General features: G+C 38.5%; 1 long non-coding RNA gene across 1 annotated transcript in view; it reads right to left on the bottom strand.

Moving 5' to 3' along the window:
* Window positions 1-18,489: 18,489 nt before the first annotated feature.
* LOC131826883 (uncharacterized) overlaps window positions 18,490-23,021 on the bottom strand; it is a 198,370-nt gene continuing 193,838 nt past the window's right edge. The window contains exon 4 of the long non-coding RNA XR_009351794.1: window positions 18,490-20,241. This is a non-coding gene — a long non-coding RNA (uncharacterized LOC131826883). The remainder of the gene's footprint in view (window positions 20,242-23,021) is intronic.

Genomic DNA, 23,021 nt, shown 5'->3' with positions numbered 1-23,021 from the left:
AAAGAATTCACTGAAAGTTTTAGCAAGCAGGCATTTATTTGGGGAAATAGAATTGCAATTCAGGAGACACACATTCAGGTACAAAGCCAAATTGCATTCCAAAAGAGACAAAGAGGTGGTAGAGTAAGGGGGAAAGGTCATGAGTGCAGTTCTTATTCAGGTCCTCTATGCACAACAGGGATTGAAACTGGATTAACTAGATTGGTTGGACTAATATGCAAATGAGGGATTGGGAGTTGTTAAACCATTGTCTCCTTTCCTAGTGAAGGATGCTCATGATTCAGGTGTCATGATGATGAAGAAATTAAGTCCAGGCTGAGGGTTCGCAGCTGGCAAAAAGTTTCTTTTTTTTTAAGTCCATGGTTTCTTCTATGAAGACTTCCCCCTCCTTTATGATTTCCTGACCCTATTTTTAAAAAGAGACTTTCTTAGCTAGGTTTGCTTTCTCCATTTTAAAATCTCCTTTTACAATGCTAATACAGCTTCTTTTGGGATTCACTATTTGCTTGGAGACTACCTCAATTTCTCTGTGTCTTCATGTGCTTGTTCTCAAGGAAGCTAAAGGGAGCTGTCCCTGCCTTCTTCAACCTCTGCTACATTCTGATGCATTTAAAGGACAATTAAGCCCTGACAACTCAGTGATGAATAACTATGCTCTTTGCTAATCTTGTCACGTTGGGCACTGGCTAGAGACACAATTAATACAACACGGTTGAACAGCTTACACATTAATAACTTGCCCCGGTAAAGGTGACAGGGCTGAGAGAGTTGCGTCTTCATCCCCCACCTTCCTGGGGCTTTCCCAGGGAAAGCCCAGCCCCACTGTCCTCATGCCCCACAGCCTCCACACCTGGGCCTCTAGCTGCTGGGTGGAAGGGATTTATAGGAAACTTTCTAAGATGATGTGTCAGGGCTCAAGGTCAATGAATTTAAGAGTGCAGCTTAATAACATGTTGCACTTTGAGCTCACCTTCAACCTCAAAAAGAACTTGTCTTCTGCAATAGTAATGGGCTCCAGTGGTTGGTGCTTCTCAGGGATTAACTCATACTAACCTTACAGCAGCCTGCGCACAAATGCATTCCAACAGAATTTCATCCCTGCCAACTAGGCAGGATAAAAACTTCCACTTTTCTGTGCACACACACTTCTTTGTATGAAGACTTGTCATTTTAAATTTCATTATAAAATTTCAAAACAACGGAACTATATTATGCATTTTTCTTTTTAGTGTTCAGCAATATTTCAGAAATATTGTCAGTCCACATGGGTCTACATCATTCTGCTTAATGTCTGCATCATACTCCAGAGTAGTAGATGTTATATTGTTTCAAATTTTCCCTTTATATAAAATGCTGGAATAAGCATCTATGTGTATATGTCTTTATATGTATATAAAAGCTTTCTTTTCTTTAAGGCTAAAGCTCTAGAAGCGAAATTTCTTCATCAAATGGTATATGCATTTACATTTGAACAGATTAATAAATTCATTCCCTAGAAGCTTCACCAACCTGCATATAGCAATGTCTATTTCTCCACATTCTTGCCAAGAGTGGATATTATTAGTCTTTTTATTTTTTGCAAAACAGAACAACACAAAATACAGTGTTATGGTTTAAATGTACATTCCCCTTGAGGTTGGGCATCTGTTCATGTGTTGTTCTTTATCTGTGAATTTCCTGTTAATATCCTTTGCCCATTTTTCATTTCAATTATTTGCATTTTCCTTATTTATTCTTAGAAGATCTTTATATATTTATAAATAGTAATCTCTAACCTGCTAAATGTTGTTTCCCAGAAGTTTGTCATTTGTCAATTTATTAATGGCTCTTCTCTTTTGGAAGTTATTCTTAGTTTCTGGTCAAATTGTCTGTAAATTCTTTGCTCCCTGAAATATTTTATACAGTCTCTTAATTTTTCCCCTAATATGTGTACTTTTAAAATGGTTCTTTAATGCAGCTGATTTATTTACTGTACGGCATTTTTTTATGTTTCCAAATGTGTAGTCAATTGCTCCAATAGTGTTTATTAAAATGCCATATTTCCTCACTGATTTGAGGTGTTATTTAATCACAGATTCAGATATAGATTTCCACAAATCTTTAACTCTACTGTAAAATTTACTATCCTATTCAATTAATCAGTTGATTGAGTCTTGTGCATATATTATAATGCTGCAATAGTTTATTAGCTTAATATAATAGACCTTTGTTATTTGTTAATCTTCTATGTCAAATATTCTATTGCTTATACTTGTGCATTTTCTCCTCTAGTTGAATTTCCATGAAAAATACAGAAGTGAAATGAAAATTTTTGTTATGTTCTTCAAGTTAATGGGAAGGGGATAACATATAAATATTGAATTTACCATCTAGATACATAGTGTCTGTTTACTTAGATTTTTATAAATGACATACACTCAAGTTACATAATTTTGAAATTTTCTCTTTATACATCTTGCATATTTCTAATAAGGTTTACATGTAATGATTTTGTTTTGTATTGTGAAATGCATGGATATTTTTCAATTTCATTTTTTAATTTACTATTGCTGATATCAAGCAAAGCATTCCATTCTTATACATTCATTTGTACTTAGCTGATTTACCAAATTCATTTTCTTGATTATCTTAATATATAGATATGTATAAATGTCGTTTCCTCTTTCCAACACTATATTTCATTTTTAAACATTTTTAACCTTCTTGTTTGGTCATGCTCAACATAATGATAACAGTGGGGATTCTGGTTCCATTCCTGTTCTTAATGATAATGCAGTACCATACAAGGTAATGCTTGCTATATGTTTCTGTTAAGTGTCCTTTATTGGACAATTCCATGCCTAGCCCAAGCCTATTAAATGTTTTTTTAAATCAGAAATGATAATTGAATTTTATTGAATATTTTATCAAATTATCAAATTTTATAAAAAATAAAAGTGATCAAATGATTGTTTCTCTGCTAATGGTTAATGTGGTCAATTATCTAAAAAGTTTTCTCTATATAAAAGAATCCATTAATAATGAGAATATTAATACTGGACTTTAACTTAACACTTATGTCCCAGACACCATCTTAAATACCATACCAAGAATACCATGTATCATCTTATGTATTTCCCTATTATGACGTGTTATACTTTTAATGCAGTGTTGGATATAGTTTGTTTATACAGTAATGGGGTCTATGTCCTAAAGTGGTGGGGTTTTGGTTTTGGGTTTGGTTTTTCACTGCCCTCATTGAGGGAGTATTCAGCCTCACAGAATAGAGAAACTTCTTAATATTTTCTATTCTCTATGCTCTGGGACTTTTTGTTAATATACGTTTCATCTTTTTACTCAAGGTTTGGTTTTTTTAAAATCCCATATAAACCTGTCAAGACATGTTGACTTTTTTAGAGTTCTGTTTTTGTATTGCTTTAGAATTTTCTATTGTTGGTTTTTCTATTATTTCAAATTCGTTTTTGGTTGTTACATACTCCTGGGAAATCATTTATATAATCCATATTTTCTTTTTTTCAGCTCTTTTGAGGTGTAGTTGGCAAATGAAATTTTCATATTTGAGGTACAAAACAAATACAATGTGATGCTAAATTGACATGATTAAAATATTATAAAAGAATCACAAAAATTAAGCTAATTAACCCCAACCATCATCTAACATAAACATTTGTGGTGTATATGAAAACACTTAAGATATACTCTCAGAAAATATCAAGTATGCAACACTGTATTATTAACTATAGTCATTATTTTATACATTAGAACCTCAGAATTCATCATTTTTTAAATAAAAGTTTGTACATTAAATGTTAATTCCTCATTTCCCCAACCTCCAACCCTAGATGCCACTATTCTACTCTCTAATTCTGAGTTCAACTTTTTAGATTCCACATATTAAGTGAGATCAGGCATATTAAGTGTCTGGCTTATTTCACTTAGCATCATGCCTTCCAGCTCCATCCATGTTGCCAATGAGAGAATTTCCTTCCTTTTTAGGGTTTAATAATATTCCATTGTATATATAAACTATATCACTTTATACATTCATCCACCAACAGATACTTAGCGTATTCCCATGTGTTAGCTGCAAAGACTATGGGAGTGCTGAGATCTCTTGGAGATGCCTGTCTCATTACTTTTGGATATATACACAGAAGGGAGATTCTTGGATCATTGTACTTCTTTTTTTTTTTTTTTAAGATTTTATTTATTTATTTGAAAAGCAAAGAGAGAGGTAGTGAGAGAGAGCATGAGCAAGGGTTGGGGGGAGAGGGAGAAGCAGGGTTGCTGTTGAGTAGGGAGTGCAACACAGGACTCAATCCAACCCTGAGATCATGACCTGACCCAAAGGCAGACACTTTGCCTTTGGCTCTCACAGAGCCAGCAGGTCACCCTAGATCATTGTACTTCTATTTTTAATTTTTTGAGGAACATCCATACTGTTTTCCACACTGGCTGCACCAGTTTGTATTCCCACCAACAGTGCATGAGTGTTCCTTTTTCTCCACATTCTCATCCTTGCCAACACTGTTGTTCCTCATGTTGTTGATTCTAGCCATTTGACAGGTATAAGTTGATATTGTGGTTTTGATTTGCATTTCCCTGGTGATGAGTGCTATTGAACATCTTTTCATGTATCTGTTGGCCATTTGTATGTCTTCCTTGGAGAAATGTCTATTCAGATTGTTTATACAATTCAAGTTATTTGGGGTTTTTTTGTTTTGTTTTTGGTTTGGGGTTCTTGTTTTGTTTTTGCTATTAAGTTCTATGTGTTCCTTATATATTTTGGACATTAGCCATTTATCAGATACATTTTGCAAATATTTTCTCCCATTTCATACATGCCTTTTATTTTGTTGATTGTTTCTTTGCTGTACAGAAGCTTTTTAGTTTGCTATGGCCCTACTTTTTATTTTTGCTTTTGCTGCTTGTGTTTTTGGTGTAAATTTAAAAAAAAATAAAAAAGAACCCTGCCAAGACCAATCTCAAGGAACTTTTTCTCAATGTTTTCTTCTAGAAGTAAGTTACAGGTATTACATTTAACTCTTTAATTCATGCCCAGGTAAATTTTTCTGTGTGGTATAAAACAGGGCTCCAATTTCATTATTTTGCATGTGGATATCCAGTTTTTCCAACATCATTTATTGAAGAGACTGTCCTTTCCCTATTGTGTTTTCTTGGTTCCCTTGTTAAAAATTAACTGACAGTATATATATGGGTTTGATTCTGGGCTCTCTATTCTGTTCATTGTCCTATTGTATCTATGTATAAAGATTTACATGTCTCCAATCTTAAGTTGACCTATTTCAGTATTTTTTATCCTCTTATAAATAGAGACAAGGTTTTATCTTTTTTTCTGAGTTCTACTTTAGCTATATCTGGAATTTTTTTGTATGTGAGATATACTCAAGTTTTGTTTGTAATTTTAGTTTTGATGTCTTCCTTAACACAAGACTAGATATATTTTATACTTTTTGCAGTTAATTTCTAATCTTATTGAGTTATGGTAAAACAGGATGGTCTGAATGAACTGCTTTTTGATAACAGATTTTTAGAGTTCAGTTTCATAACATGTGCAATTTTGTGAATGACCTGTGGATTTAGAAAAGAGTGCACATTTTATGGGAAACAAATATAGATAGATAGATAGATAGATAGATAGATGTTCACAGTCTACTCATGCAAACACAAACATGACAAAACTTATTATATTATTATATTTTTTAAATCCCCAACTGCCTTCATTATTTTTGTCTGTTTATTTCTATGTGAAATATATTGTCATGCCTTATAATTATGGTTTATAGTTTGTGTTTCTATCTGGTTTTGCTGTGTCTTGAAGCTATGCTCTGAATGCATAAATTGATAACTATTGTAGAGTTTCCTATTGTAGAGTTATGACTTTCACTCCAGGATGGGAGATGAAGTTCCTTGGTTACTTCTATGAGTTGCTGTCTGTTAGCAGTTGTGGAAGCTACAGCCTGGCTCACTGCTCAAATCCCAGGATTCTCCTGCCCAGAGAGAATAGGGAGATCTACTTCATACTTAGGAATTTAAATCATTTTTTGTCTAATATTAATATTATTACACCACATTAATTTCTGTTAATGTTACCCTGCTGCAATTTTTCTAATTTATTATTTCTAACTCTTACTATGTTATTTTGTTTTAGAGATGTTTCTAGTAAAGTTTGGGCTGATAGTCTTTATCTTTTAATAGGGAATTTACCTTATTCATATTAATAATGATAATCCATGTGTTTGGATTTATTATTGTCATTTTATGTTTTCTATTCAACAAGGTTTTGTTGTTGTTGTAATTTTTCCATTTTTCTTTCCTGCCTTTGTCTAATTAATTCCATTTTCTTTGTCAATATTTTCTTCTTATAATTCAGAATTTATTCAACTTCTCATGGTCACACAAATTTTTGACAATATATATATTGTTCTATTGTTTTCTAAAGAAAACCAACATTTTTATCTTTATATATGGAATTAATTTTATAGTAAACTATTATTTTATACTCAATTCTATTTTTTTTAAAGATTTATTTATTTATTTGTCAGAGAGAGAGAGAGCACAAAGCAGGGAGAGCAGCAGGCAGAGAGAGAAGCAGACTTCCCCCTAAGCAAGAACCCTGATGTGGAACTTGATTCCAGGACCCTGGGATCATGACCTGAGTTGAAGGCAGACACTTTGCCAGCTGAACCACCCAGGCATCCCTATACTCAATTCTACTTTAATAGTTTCTTTGTTTCTCACTCTTTCTTTTTTTTTTTTTTCTTTAAGATTTTATTTATTTATTTGACAGACAAAGATCACAAGTAGGCAGAGAGGCAGGCAGAGAGAGAGGAGGAAGCAGGCTCCCTGCATAGCAGAGAGCCCAATGTGGGGCTCGATCCCAGGATCCTGGGATCATGACCTGAGCCGAAGGCAGAGGCTTTAACCCACTGAGCCACCCAGGCGCCCCTGTTTCCCACTCTTTCTTAAGTGCCATTTCTCCTTGTAGGATACTGAAAGAAACTATTATTTCTTCTATTCAGCCCTCTGACACCAAAGGTATGGATTTTCCACCAAGCAATTCTCTAGTTCTTAGCAGAAGAATTGACTGGTGTCACAGACTGGGTATCCCACAATTTAATTCAATTCTGACACTAATCACCTGCAGTTAAACCTGACCCCTCAGATTAAAGACTCAGTTCTACAAGGCTGCACCTCACTTCATATGCCAATCACAAGTCTTGGTTGTCACCTGTGCTTCTGGCCAACCAGCTATAAATCAAGGGTCCCCATGACCTCCTCCTCAGGTTAAATAATTTGCTAGAATGTCTCTCAGAACCCATGGAATCATTATATTTCCTATTGTCAATTTACTATAAAAGGATCTAGTCAAGTGGAAGAGATGCATATGACAAGGTTTGGGGGAGGAGGTTCTGGATGCACCACTATCCCAACACATGGATATGTTCACCAACCCAAAAGATCTTGGAATCCCTTTGATTAGAATTTTTATGCATGCTTCATTATGTAGGCACAATTGACCAAATCATGGACTATTAGTGAGTGATTAACTCAAAGCCTCCAGCCTTTCTCTATTCCCTAGGGTGGAGGGTGCAGGGAGCTGTGCTGAGACTTCCAATCTTCTAAGCTTATGATTCGTTCCCCTAGCAAGCAGTCCCATCCTTCAGAGGTTTCCAAAAGTCATCTTATTAACATAAATACAGGTGTGGTTGGTAGAGGCTCGCTATGAAAAACAAAAGATGCTCCTTTACCTTCATCACCCCAGAGCCTGGTTTACTATGGCCATTCAGTCTCTCTAACCTAAATATTTGACTGGCATTTTCTGAAGAGGGTCTACTCACTAAGAATATAGTTCCACATAGAGCAAAAGCAGATAATGCTGTTTTATGCCCGAACTCCAAACTGTCACCCTGTAATTTACAACAACACATAAGTTCTTGCCGTGAAAAGTCTGCAAGGTTCCCATCCCATATCACTCCTATGTACCTACTGTGAAGGAGGAAAGGGGATGTCATACCTGTTTGAGTATTGACATCTACCAGATGCTTGCACTCTGGTTTTGCAGGTGACTTCCTGTCAGTTTGAGGTGTGTGAATAAGAATGATGTCCACATCACAAGTCCAGTTTCTAGACCATCTCAGGTGAACACATCTTGAAAAAGGAACCCCCCATTGGGGTGACCTCTTCTACAATTACCCCAACCCATTACCACATACCCTTTAAGACCAGGCCCACGAAGTAGATGAAGACAAGTTTCCTTCTGATTTGTTGTGTGGAAAAATTTAAATGCTATTGAGATATTAAGCTTTTTGCTTAGGATGATGGCTAACTCATCCATCATACAGATTAGGCTGCTCTCCTAACTCCAAATGTCACTTTCTTTCCAGGGCATGAGTAGATATTTCCTCTTCTCAGAGTGCCTGGTCCTTCCTGCTAAGCCACACAGATTCTCCCCCAGGCTTTTATGAGTCATTCAGTGCCATGTTTATCCACCAAGTCTTCTGGAAATGATCCAGCACATACTCGCTTGTCTTAATTTCTGAAATATTCACACACTTCTTAAAAAATTCCTACCTCACATTCACTTGCTATAAATATCTGCCACTAAAGAGTAAACTCCCTGAAAGCAAGGACCTTGTCAACCATCTTTTTTTTTTTTTTAAAGATTTTATTTATTTATTTGACAGAGAGAGATCACAAGTAGTCGGAGAGGCAGGCAGAGAGAGAGAGAGAGGGAAGCAGGCTCCCTGCTGAGCATAGAGCCCGATGCGGGACTCGATCCCAGGACCCCGAGATCATGACCTGAGCCGAAGGCAGCAGCTTAACCCACTGAGCCACCCAGGCGCCCCAACCATCTTTTTTTCTACATATTCAACATCAAGCATGGCCCCTGGTGAAGAATAGACTTCAGTATGTTTTACATAGGGATATGGATATCCTGATGTAGAGAACAAAGTCAAGAGCTGGGCAGGCCTAGGAAAGGTGGGGTTAGCAGTAAGATCTCTATGTCAAAGTCAAGAGTTCAATGTTAAACACAAATCAGGAGATACAGAAGTCTAGATAAAAGAGACTTTGGCAGAAAAAGGGGAAAGTAGTCTGGAAAAGCCCCTCACCATGCCTCCATGTAATTTCTCTACTGTATTTACAGGCCTCACACAAAAGGGCCCTGAACCACCTTGCTGTCCTTTACTTCTCCCACCATTCATATTTGGTTCGCCCTTGCATATTCACTTATTACAGGAGCAAACATTGTTAACATGTTCACCTATCACCATCCCCAGAAATACCACATTCATTTTGGCCTAACAGGAGTATGTAATTGTCATGTCTCCTCAGTTCTTGCTGCTCCATTCCCAAAGCCAATCAGGTACTTAAAGGAAACCATATTATAGCATCCTGCATCTGCTACCAACAGGTACTTATATCATTGCTTGTTTCCCTCCAGTTTATGAGCAATGAGAAGGCATTGAGTGACTGTGTTTTTTGTTTGTTTGTTTTGTCTTTGCATCCCAATAGCATGGCATGATGGTCTCCAAACCAATACCTGGGAAAGCACCTCAACCATTTTATTGGCATTAAACAAATATTTCTTGGGTGGAGAGAAGAACTCTGGTATAATAGTCATTCTCAAGATAAATTTTTAATTGCATATCCCACATTTATGTCCAGAAAAGTCTTCAATAATTCCTTTCCCTGGGTTCACCAACATTGGTCAGGGCTCACTGATTTGCTTCTTTCAGGCTTTCCTGCCCAAACTGAAGACGAGACCATGAGAAAGAACAGCAAGGGATAAACACTAAGGAACAGAGATGGCAAGGGATGGTCAGAGGAATGAAGGAACCTGGAAAGTACATGGATCCTAGTGTGCAGACAGCAGAGAATTGCTCAAAGGCTAGCTGACCATCAGTTATTGCAGGAGGACAATGGATTTGATTATGGGGGACCCACTAAAATCCTCTAAGAAAACAGTTTTGGCAGAAGTTGGGGACAGTCTTCTTCTTGCAAAGGAATGAGCTGTGACTGCTGATGAAAAAGCAGAGCAAGAAGATAACATTTTCAAGAGCTGAAATAAAGGTAAGAAAAGTATTATGGTACTATGTTGGAAAGGAAACAAGATGTATAATAAAATGAAATGGCAACTTTACTTCAACCCCATTGGCAGACATGGACCTTAAACTCTGTTGTATTCTGATTTTACTGCTATATATAGTATAGAAGAGATGAGCTTTCCCAAAAGGAAATTTAGGGAGAAGGAAGATCCAACCTGAGGTATTCAAATGTTATTTTATTAGAGGAATATATAGATCACTTAAGCAACTGTCAACCAGTTGAATCCAGTGCACAGAAGTGTTTAGCTAACACAGTAATTTTTTTTTAAAGTAGGCTCTGTGTTCATCATGGAGCCCAAAGTGGGGCTCGAACTCATGACCCTGAGATCAAGACCTGAGCTGAAATCAAAAGTCAGATGCTCAACTGATGGAGACACCCAGGTGCCCAGACACAGTGATTTTTAATATATGAACACCTTTTAGGTAAGATAAGTACACACTTGTTGGAAACAGATCTCACTACCATCTACTGTATTAGAGCATCTGCCTCATTTACATATGTGTGTTATTTGTTTGGCCAACCTTGAAGGCATTTGAGCTTCTGGTCCTTACCTTATAGGGTACAGGGAAGGAAAATGCAAGTACTGATTAGGTACCTTAAAGTATTCAATACTTAAGGGCTTTGGCTAGGAAGAAAAAATATAAAAGACACATTTATTCTCTTAAAACTAAAAATGCAAAGGCCCAAAAGGAAGAAGAAGTCAGGGTCTTCTCTCTGGTCCTGGTCTGGAGAGTCAGGAAAGCAATTATTCTTCTAGCAGAAGGCTTTCCATGAGTAAATGTGGGAAGCTCCAAAGAAGGGGTCCCAATTTGCCAAGAGGATATAGGTTACTCCCATTATCATAGCATGTTATGTCAAAGTAATGAAAGGGAGCATCACTGGGGTTTCCTTGGTGCTGGCAGCTTGCATACTTTTCAACTACTGTCTTTTTTATAAGAAACTCAAACATGAGCAGCTATGCAAGTACCACAGAAAGGTGTCCAGTGTGGAGGTCACACTCTGTATTCCTGACTATGACCTTCTTTGCCTAGCTCCACTGAAACCTTTCATATTCTAACTGATAATTAACACACAATGAAAGACAACTTGTTTATTTATTTATTTTTTTAAAGAGCCTTCTCAGTGACTAATGTTTGGAAGGTTGATGTAACCATCAAGAATGGCTCAATTTTTTTAGCAGGTAAAATTTCTGGGAACATATCCCTTCTTGGACCCCAATGAATAAGCAGACTTGAGGCAAGCTAGGTCTCACCTATGAAAAAGCATTTGGTCTACCACTCTGTATACTTGAGTTCAGAGCAGCATAAGTCAGGGACTCCTGGGGAGTCTCAAGGAGGTTTAGAAATGTCTGGCTTTGAAGTCACTGAGCCAAAGAGTCTAAAGCAGAGGAGGATAGTCCATCTTGATTAATGTGACATGGAGTGGTGGGTTCTGCTACAGTCAAGCCCAGACTTTCAAAGGGACTTTCCTTTATATCACCATTATTCTTCAAAGGTGTCCCAGTCTTCAACCCTCCATTCTGGCCAAGGGGCATGTGAGCTTCATGGCTCTACAGACCAAAGAGTGTTAATGTGGTTTGGTCCAACAGATGAGGTCTTAGACATATGAAGGGTGGGCAGCATCTCCAGATGTGGAATAGAGTGACTCCAGTTTGGACATGTGGCAGGCAATAAGTTAACCACTTCCAGCGACACTACCAGAGATAATTCTGGTTCTGGTGTGCTTAGGTTTGCACCCTAGATTTTTTTTTTAAAGGCAGGGGTCAATATGAACAAAATATGCATGCACATGCACACACACAAGCACATGCACCAAGGAAATTCACCCAAAGTAAAATGTTTAGAAATCACAATAAGCTAGGAAACAACTATCTGGAAATAGACTCTGAGGTCAGTGGAAGAATTTACAGCATGTTCTGTGGTGGGCAAACTGGCATTCAGATATGATGTGTGATTCCCACACTTACAACTCCATAGAACTTAGGATCTTTGAGCTCTGGGTTTATGGGTCATAAAATACAGACTGTACCAATTAGAATATAAGGGTCCAGCTAGAAGTTAGGGGAAGGACACTAATGTCTACTGAACATTCGTTTGTGAGGCTCAGAGTTAGGCATTTGTCTTCATATCCATTATCTTATTAAATAAGATACTTTCTTCTTTTATATAGCAGATGAGAAAACTGAGACTTTAAGACCTGAATATTATCTTTTCTACACCAGCTCTGAAAGGAGGAGGAGCAGGAACAGCAAAAATCTGGATGCTCTTTGGGTCCCTGTGGGAGTGCCCTGGCCTCAAGGACAGCATGAGCACAGACAGGCATTCTTCCAACTTTTTTTGCTCACGTTCTTTTTAAGCAAAAGGACACAAGTGGGATATGTGGGTTTGGGAAGACTCCAGTAACAAATCAAGTTCTGAGTTAATGGAAAACTTATTAGAGAAATCTTGACTTTCAATAATGAATTTAAAAGTTTATGAAAGTAGTGCAATTGATTGTCCTTGGAATGAATCATAATTTACATTTAATTACAAAGGCAGTGCTCAGATTGGGAACTGTGCCCATTAAGCTACTTGTTTCTCCTCTGCTATATTTCAGGATTTTGCAACCTTAAAGAATTGGTTATCAAAAAAAATATGCATCATTATGGTGGATTTAGATGCGGAGAAAGGGGAACACTCCTACACTGTTGGTGGGAATGCAAGCTGGTGCAACCTCTCTGGAAAACAGCATGGAGGTTCCTCAAAATGTTGAAAATAGAACTGCCCTATGACCCAGCAATTGCACTATTGGGTATTTACCCTAAAGATACAAACGTAGTGATCCAAAGGGGCACGTGTACTCGAATGTTTATAGCAGCAATGTCCACAATAGCCAAACTATGGAAAGAACCTAGATGTCCATCAACAGATGAATGGATCAAGAAGATGTGGTATATATACACAATGGAATACTATGCAGCCACCAAAAGAAATGAAATCTTGCCATTTGCGACAACATGGATGGAACTAGAGCATATCATGCTTAGCGAAATAAGTCAAGCGGAGAAAGACAACTATCATATGATCTCCCTGATATGAGGAAGTGGTGTTGCAACATGGGGGCTTAAGTGGGTACGAGAAGAATAAATGAAAGAAGATGGGATTGGGAGGGAGACAAACCATAAGTGACTCTTAATCTCACAAAACAAACTGAGGGTTGCTGGGGGGAGGGGGTTTGGGAGAAGGGGGTGGGATTATGGACATTGGGGAGGGTATGTGCTTTGGTGAGTGCTGTGAAGTGTGTAAACCTGGTGATTCACAGACCTGTACCCCTGGGGATAAAAATATATGTTTATAAAAAATAAAAAATTATATTAAAAAATAAATAAATAAATGGCACCCAATATCTATTTGAGTTAACTATTAAATTCCTACTGAATGAAGAGTCCAAGAGAAGCACAAGCAATATTTGACTCCTTCTTTCCCAGAAGTCTACCATATTTCTGCAGAAAAAGCACAGGGACAAACAATTATATATTTCTATGTCTTGCATAGATAAATAAGTAGTCAGGAAGGGAGGTATCAGCATGGGCTGGCATTTTCAGGGAGGATTTGGGATTTGAGATTAATGTGTGTCCTGTTTAAAATATAAATCCAAGTATGATACAGTTAAAAGCCCTCCAATAACTCGACATTCCCAACAAGCTGAGGCATGACATTTTAGCATGGGATGAAGTCTCTCCCTGTGCAGTGTACTCTGTCCAACCCCATATTTCATGTCTCTTCATCTGTCAGACATCACATCCCAGCAAAACCAACACAGTGATGTTGCTTTTCCAAATCTTTCTTATACTGTTCTCTTTGTAGACACCTGCCCCTTTGCTCCCTGACTAAGCCTAGATAATCCCCTGCCATTCTTTATACCTTGGAAATGAGTATCAATATATAACCATATCCATGTTTTCCCTGCTTAGTGCTGCATTGTTAGCCTCACCCATGCCTCTGTTGACTCCTCAGAAATACCTGATGGTTGGATGTGGCTAAAATATGTCTCTTTAATACTCCTTTTTGATCGAGGCTCTCCAAAGCAGTCCCACAAACCTGATTAGAGTCCATACACTGAGCTTCACTCTCCCAAGGAAGTTCTGCATGGTCACACAAAGCCTGGTGTGTGGGGTGCTCCTAAAAGAAGCACATCTTCCTGGGCTCACAACATTTAGCAGGCAGCCAGCCCCATACAAAGCCAGGGCTAGCATCCTTGAGTTCTGATGCCTAAGAAGCACCAAGGCACCTTTGCTAGGAAGCAGTTTGGGTGAATGGAAGGAACTTAGCTATGTAGACACCTTGGGTTGGATCCTGTTTGTACCATTTAATAGTTTACTTGGGCAAGTTACTTGTATTGTCTTTAGTCTCCCTATCTAAGAAATGGGAGCAAGAGAATTAACTACCTCTCAGAGCGTATCCATGACTTGTGCCTGGTCTCTGGCCAACATTCAGAAAAATGGCTGCTCCCATTCTGTCTGGTCAAAGCCCCCATGGATGAATGCTGCTGGCTGGCCCAAGCATCTGTAGTTACAGTCCCAAAAAAAGTCATCTCTGATGTTGACTAGATGTTTCCTGGGCTTGCTTTCTCTTCCCCAACTCCATTTTCCTGAGGTCCCTCTTGGCACTACCTTGTGGCAGAGATGGGACCTGCAGGTGGCCATTTCAGGACTGCTTTTCTCTTTGGTGCTCTTGGGTAGTGGGATGTAGATGGAGCACTTCTGGAGCTGCCACTGAGTAATTGTCATTTGGGATTTTAATACAGGCTAAACTTGGTCCTAGGTTTCTCGGGATGCAAATACAAAAACCTGGTGTAGGTTTTTGCCATGCCAGGAGGTATTTCTACGGCAGCCCATGGTTGCTGGCTCAGAGGAGGCTGTGCAAACAGCCCGGGCATGATTCTCTGGGCACCAGGGTGTGAGACAGGAAGGATTGCCAGCATTCCAGGCTCTGTCTACACAGTGCCTAGAAATCCAGGCAGGATGAGCAAGCTCCCTTATAGACTTCCTCCCATCTGTCCATATCAGCCTCTCTACAGATAAATTACACCCTTCCTTTGATAAATCTTATTGTTCAAGTTTTGCAGTGCCTAGAGTGAGGATGCCAATACAGACCTATAGTCTGAGCCCCCAAACCATGCTCACTCACCAGACGGAAAGGCAAGGGAGAGACAGAGAGATGGCAAGTAGGTAGACACAAGCTATAGCTGGATATATGGCTCAGGGGTTTCTCTTGGAGTTTAGACCCCCACATCCAACTGCTTATCAGCATCTTTACCTGCAAGTCCAAAGGACATATGTCCACCTGATTTTAGGAGTAGCCCCAGACCTAGGCTCCTCCAGGGTCCCCTGGCTCAGTGCACGGACCACCTGGAACAAGTAGCCTGAGCCAACCTGGGATTCCTGGGAGCAGATATGGACAATTAGCATAAAGAACCCTGTTTTTTCTTAATTCCAGAACTCTGAGATGGTTCACAGTGACATTATGCCCAAATCAAGGTGCTTATTCCCCCAAGATAATATTTAAGCTGATGCCTCTGGATAGAGTGTTCCTTCTAGAACCAAAGGAAAAGTCTCACTGGAAGAGCCTCTCATTCCCCTTTCCACCATCCATGTCCCCCAAATCTGAGGCCTGCAAAGGCAGGGTCTTCCTGTGCTGACCTCAGCTAACTCTTCCTGCTGAACCCATGGGTTTCCCCACTGTGGCACTTCTTTCTCTCACTTCCTGCTTAGTAGGTCTGCTAGCATTTGGAACACAACCTGACAGTCTAGAACCTGGCACAGTTTAGCCAGATGACACATGCTACTTGTCACATTTCTACCCCTTTGTGTGTGAGGAGAGAGGCCATCCGTACCCAGGAGCAAATGGAACCAATGGATAAGCAGAAGGGAGTGGTTCCATTTGTAGATGTATGCTGTGCCCCACAGTACCAGTATGGAAGAGCTGGTCTTACATTGATATTTCAAGGTGTTTTTTCTCCAGAGGAGAGGAAAGAATGAGTTGTGGTGCAAGAAACTCAAAACTAGTAATTAAGAATGGATTCAAGTTCCAGGCCTCTACATCCTCTCCAGCACCACCATTAGCCCCTCAGAAAAGGTGGACTGAGCAGCTCATCTCCAGCTCTGAGCCAGGCCTGCCATCCTATTATTCACAAACAGTCAAGACTCATTTGTACAATGGCTTTCAGAACTGGGACACTCTGAAGAAATGATTCATCCACGGCAGAGCCAGAGCTAGCAATGCCCAGATTTCCATTCCGTTACTCTGGCACTGGAGACCAGAGCCTCAATAGGGCTGGATCACTGTGCGTCAGTGTGCTGACTCATTCACTCAACACACAGAAATAGCTCTTGCAGGGTGCAGGGCCCACACCTGGCCCAGAGATAATAACTCCAAGGAGCTACTGTCCAGGGACAGTGAGGGACAATGACAAGTAATATAGCCATGGGTACTACAAAGAAATGAGACTTACAGAGACACACTTTAATATTCAAATAAAAGAACCAGATAAGCTGTCTGGTCCTTCACTCAGGGTTGGATGGGAGTTAACCAGAATTATCCATCCGGTGTGTACACGTCTGAAGAGCAGAGCATCAAAGCATTTGAATTACATATAATGTTAAATATAATTTATCCTACTTAATGTAAACTGATTCCATAAGACATAGGACTGGGAAGGGATGGGGAAAGGCAATTCTAAACGTATGGCAGTCACCATAGCAGCGAAAAAGGCACAGGGCAATGCCATGTAGTTTTGACACTAAGAGAGGTTCTGCACAACTCAGAGTCACAGTGATCCTTTCTAGAAACTCCCACAGTCATAGTCAAGACTCCTGCATTCAGATTAACAGGTGAGGTGCTGGGCTGGGTTGCAAACTACTGAATTAAAAACCAAAAAGGGAAATCAAGTACTAGCAATGTAAAGATCACAGTTAACTGCAACTGACACAAGAGAGTATTTCAAAGTACAGGTCCTGAAGGGCCTGTTTTAATAAATTGATAAGATCTATTTTCAATTAGTTCACCATTTGGGTAACAATTATTAATTTCTGTAAAGCCCTTAGACAAACCGTATTTTGTCAATTAGGTTAGTTATCCCTTCTGTAGTTGCCCACTTAATTGTGCCTGGCAAATGCTTTTTGTCACACACCAAGCCACCACATTATTCAAGCATGCTCTGGGTTAATATCAGCTTCCAGCAACAAACATTTACCAGCAGCTTGGAGTATGCCAGGCCTGGTAGACAAGAAGGCAGGGATTATTAGCCCATATGCATTGCTGACTTGCCTGAGGCCACACACTTAACAGGCAACACAGTGGGACCAGAGATAGACCTGATCACCCTTGGACCAGTGCTCTCTCTGCCAGCCTCTGAATCATCGCACTTCCTGCACTGAGGAGTTTGAATGCTTTCTGCCATGTACTGAATAACTCCCTTTAGGACACTGGCTCTGCCAGTGGTTAGTAGAGCTTGGGTCTGAGCCCGTAGGTGTCTTATGCCAGGCCGTGTCTTCTTCCTGTTCCTTTCTTTTCAGGTACATTTACCCGCATGCCAGGTGCCATGTGGAATAGCACAGAAGGGAATTAAGAAATGGCAAATTATCCCCAGATATCCATCCTTCCTCTGATTCTTTCAGGAATGGAACCTTCCAATAACCACCAGGTAGGAACTGCTGTACTGCCTGCATTTTGAGCTAAGTGTGACCCCATTATTTATGTGCCTCATGAGGCCCTGGGGTTATGCAAGAAGCATGGAGGTGTGCAACCTCCAGAGCATTCCCTTAAAAGGAAGTTGTTGCCTTCTGCTCCTTCTTTTACTTCTCTTGGGCAGGAATGGGGATATGGTCCTGAGGGGGGAAGCTTAAACCTTGGCAATGAAGATAGGCCCTAGGCCTGGAAGGAATGGTGAACAACAAGACAGAAAACACCTGGGTCCATAGATGACTCTACAGAATAAGGGTGCATACCTAGTGGACCACCCACAAGTTCCTACTTTTATAGGAAGGAAATGCAGTCCCTCTGTCTCTTGCAAGCCACCATCATTTAGTCTCTATTAAATCTTCTGAATCAATGCGCTAACTGATGAGGATCTTTGAGTCTATTAGGAAAAATAAGATTTACATACAAGGATCCCGTAATTGTGCTTGCTTTCTTCCATTTGTTCCAACAGAACTATCCTCCACCATCCTCCACTCTGATCTGCACCCTTAGAGTGTGACCCATATAGACCCATGATTTGGCTTCCAGTTTAGCTCTTGGATGGGAGACCCTAGGGAGACGGGAGGGCAAAGAAGGGTGAGCTCCTTACCTGCAGGGCTGCTGTGCCTGGGCTGCATTTTTTACCAAAGGTAATTCCTAACGCTGGTTCTCTGCAGGTCCAGCTGCCAGTTATAGCCATGCTCTTTGCTCAACAAGAAATTGTGAATAAACATGACTTCAGTTTTCTTTCAGTTCAATCCTGATTTAAGGAACACATCCCTTTATTGACAGGTTTTACTACCATTAACAGTACCTAAAAATTTTAACATATGTCTTTAACTTATATTTTTTCTCACAAATATTGTAGTAATTTCTTTCTTTGTTTTCTCCCTCCTGAAAACAAAATCAGCTTGCTTTCCTTTTCCTCTAGAGTGTCACTTTCATTATCCATATTATTTTTTCTAGTATTTTATACATCTTACTTTTAAATTCATGGGGGAAAATCACTACTATTATTTACTGTCAGTAAATAAAAAATTTAGATTTACATATGTAATTATTCTGTACACTATATGTTGCTTTTTTAAAAAAAATACTTCCTTCCAAGTTCAATAATCTTCATGCTAAAGTACATCCTCAATTAGTTCTTTTAGAAAAGATATATAAGTAATAAATTGGCATAGTCTTTCTAGGCTTGAAAACCTTTATCTTTCCCTTATTCCTGGATGACAGTTTGTTGGGTACAGTATTATGATTACCTTGACCACTTCTCATACATCTCCATCTTATATATATTATTCCATTATCTTCTGGAGACTTGTGTATCTGATAAGAAGTGATTTCCAATCTGAAGATAATTTTTCTTTCTGTGTAATGTCTTTCATTTTTGGTAGTTTTTAGGATTTTCATTTTTTTATTTCCTCTTCCAGTTTCACACCGACATTTCCAGAAAAGTTTCTTTCTTTCTTTTTTTTTTTTCCTGCTTAAGACTTAATATTCTTTTTCATTCACAATTTCACTCTTTGCAGATAACATGATACTCTAGGTAGAAAACTCAGAAGATTTCACCAAAAATTACCAGAACTTATACAGGAATACAACAAAGTCTCAGGATATAAAATCAATACACAGGAGTCTATTGCATTTCTATACACCAATAATGAAGCAGCAGAAAGAGAAATCAAGGAATTGATCCCGTTTATAATTGTACCAAAAACTATAAGATATCTAGGAATAAACCTAACCAAAAAAAGTAAAAAGATCAGTACTCTGAAAATAATAGAACACTTATAAAAGAAATTGAGGAAGACACAAAGAAATGGAAAAACATTCCATGCTCTTGGATTGGAAGAATATTGTTAAAATGCCCATACTACTCATGACAATCTATACATTTGATGCAATCCCTATCAAAATAACACCAGCATTTTTCACACTGCTGGGACAATATTTCTAAAATTTGTATGGAACCAGGAAAGACCCCAAATAAGTAATGTTGAAAAAGAAAACCAAAACTGAAGGCATCCCAATTCTGGACATCAAGCTGTAATTACAGTGCTGTAATCATCAATATATTATGGTACTGGCACAAAAACAGGCATACAGATCAACAGAATAGAGTAATAGGACTCTAAACTCTATGGTCCACTAATCTTTGACAAAGCATGAAATAATATCCAATGGGAAAAAGACAGCCTTTCAACAAATGCTGTTTGGAAAACTGGACAACAACATGCAGAAGTATGAAACTGGATCAACTTTCTTACACCATTCACAAAAACAAATTCAAAATGGTTGAAAGACCTTAATGTGAGAGGAATCCATCAAAATCCTGGAGGAGAACACAGGCAACAACTTCTTTGATCTTGGCTACAGAAACATCTAGACACATCTGCAGAGGCAAGGGGGAAAAAAGCAAAAATGAACTATTGGGACTTCATCAAGACAAAAACCTCTTATACAGCAAAGGAAACAATCAAGACTGAAGGCAAACTATGAAATAGGAGAAGATATTTGCAAATGACATATGAGAGAAAGGGTTAATATGCAAAACCTATGGTGAATTTATCAAACTCAACAACCAAAAAACAAAAAAATTCCAGTTAAGAAATGGGCAGAAGACAGGAACAGACAATTTTTCAAAGAAGACATACACATGGCCAACAGAAAAAAGTGCCCCATATCACTTGGCATCACAGAAATACAAATCAAAACTGCAATGAGATATCACCTCACACCAGTCAGAATGGCTAAAACTAACAACTCAGAAAACAACAGATGTTGGTGAGGATGCAGAGAAAGGGGAAATCTCTTATACTGTTGATGGGAATGCAAACTGGCACAGTGTGGAAAACTGTATGGAGATTCCTCAAAAGTTTAAAAATAGAACTACCCTACAACCCAGGAATTGCACTATGAGGTATTTATCCAAAGTATACAAACATAGTGATTCAAAGGGGTACAGGCACCCCAATGTTTATAGCAGCAATATACTCAATAGCCATGATATGGAAGGAGTCCAGATGTCCAACGATGGATGAATGGGTATGTTTACAATGGAATGTTAGCCATCAAAAAGAATGAAATTTTTCCATCTGCAACAGTGTGGATGGAACTAGAGGTCATCGTGCTAAGCAAAATAAGTCAGTTGGAGAAAGACAAATATCTTATTTTTTCATTCATATGTATAATTTAAGAAATAAGACAGATGATCATGGAGGAAGGGAAGGAAAATAATAAAAAATAAGTAAATAATAAAATAAGATAAAAACAGAGACAGAGGTGAGCCATTAGAGACTCTTATCTATAAGGAACAAACTGAGGGTTGTTGGAGGGGAGGTGTGTGTGGGGGTGGTATCCAGGTGATGCACATTAAGGAGGGCATGTGATTTAATGAGCACTGGGTGTTATATACAACTGATGAATCACTAAATTCTACCCCTGAAATTAAAAATACACTACATGTTAATTAACTTGAATGTAAATAAAATCTAAAAACAGTTGGCTACAGAAACAGAAATAATTTTTAGAATTATTATGTGATCCTTTTCCTTAGTCTTTAGTCCTTTAGTCCTTAGATCTTTTGCCTGTTCATTTTCATAAGCAGTCTTCCCATGCTTAGAGTCTATCTCCTTCCCTCTGTCTCCTTTAATATTACAAACAGTTGCTCTATTGCTTCTAGTTCCTCAGGAGCAAAACTACCATTTCTTTCATAATACTGACTCTTTCATGGCACTAGGTTTTCTCATTTATTGAGTTTTTGTCTGTGAGCTCACATTCAACCAGAGTTATCTTTTCTAGGAATCCAGAATGTGCACTGAGATATAAAAATGTTCCAATGGTGGACAAAGAATTTGCCAGAGCCCTATCGTATCTTGAGACCAAATTCTATAATTCTTTCTTTTTTAGAACACCATAGCATAGACAGTGTGAATTGGAGCTCCAGACCTTTGTGTGACAGAGGCTTTGGTTTCATTTTCTCAAGGGTGACATTTTATACCAAAGCTTGTCATGGGTGGCTCTTTCCATATTATAACCCTAGATGAGACTATCCCTTTCCATGTACATTTTGCTTAGAACCCATTCCCAGCTTTCATGAGGCCTTGAGTCTTAATGTCCATCTTTACGTTAAAGCATCTACCCTGAGGTGTCAGCTCAGTCCATTAGGGTTCTTCAGCTTCAATACTAGGTCTCTTTTTTGGCTTTGAGTTCCCGCTTCATTTATTGCTCTTAGTAATTTCTCATTCTTGAACTGAAACTTGAGGGCTTCTGGGGGCAGATTTTGTGTTTTGGTTTTTCTCAAACTCTCCCCCAACTACAACCTGGTCTCCAATGATCTTCCCTATTTCAGCAACCAACGATCAGCCAGTTGCTTAGAGCAAGAGGAATGAAGAGTGCTCACTTTTGCATTGTTCAATGCCTTGACCAGAAATTTGAGTTTTAAAAAAAATGGCAGTTGCCATTGATTATGTTGATCAACTCACATCTCTCATTATCCTGAGTAATGCTATATGTTATCCTACTTTAGAGATGATAGGCCACATTTGCAGTTTGCTTGAATCCCCTGGTTTGCCAGCCTAAGATCAACTTTCAGAAAATGAAACATTAATCAAGCATTCCTCAACCCCAAGAAAAGTCTGTTGGTTCCTAATAATCACCATTACATTTACTAGGTCATCATAGCCATTTATTTAATTTAACTAGAAATCATTGAACTCTCTGATCTGAAACTTCTAAACTGTTTTTACCCTCCCTTAAAAAATGGGTATAATAAAAATCTATTGATATCTTCTGGAAACTCTCCATTGCTCTAAGTTATATCACAAATTATTATGGTTCTATAAGAGTGGATTTATGATGCTATTAATGTTTGTATTCTGAGCTCTAATTTGTCTTATTCTGAGGCTGAGTCCCCTGCCTCTTTACCATGTCGCATTTATCGTTTCCATTATGTAGGTTCTGATTTTTTAAAAAATCATGGCAACAAACCAGGAATTGAGAAGTTGTGCTTTATCTCTGTCATCTTCTAACATTATTCCATATGTCATCAACAGTTGGACCCTGTCAACAAAGCTTCTAAAAATCCTTTTTAAAAGTACTCATAAAAAATACTCATAAAAACATATTTTTCATTTACAAAATCCCTCTGATCTTTCCCCTTCCTCAGATTTT

The sequence above is a fragment of the Mustela lutreola genome, chromosome 3 (assembly GCF_030435805.1).
Source record: "Mustela lutreola isolate mMusLut2 chromosome 3, mMusLut2.pri, whole genome shotgun sequence".
NCBI lineage: Eukaryota > Metazoa > Chordata > Mammalia > Carnivora > Mustelidae > Mustela > Mustela lutreola.
This window is presented reverse-complemented; position numbering and strand designations above follow the sequence as displayed.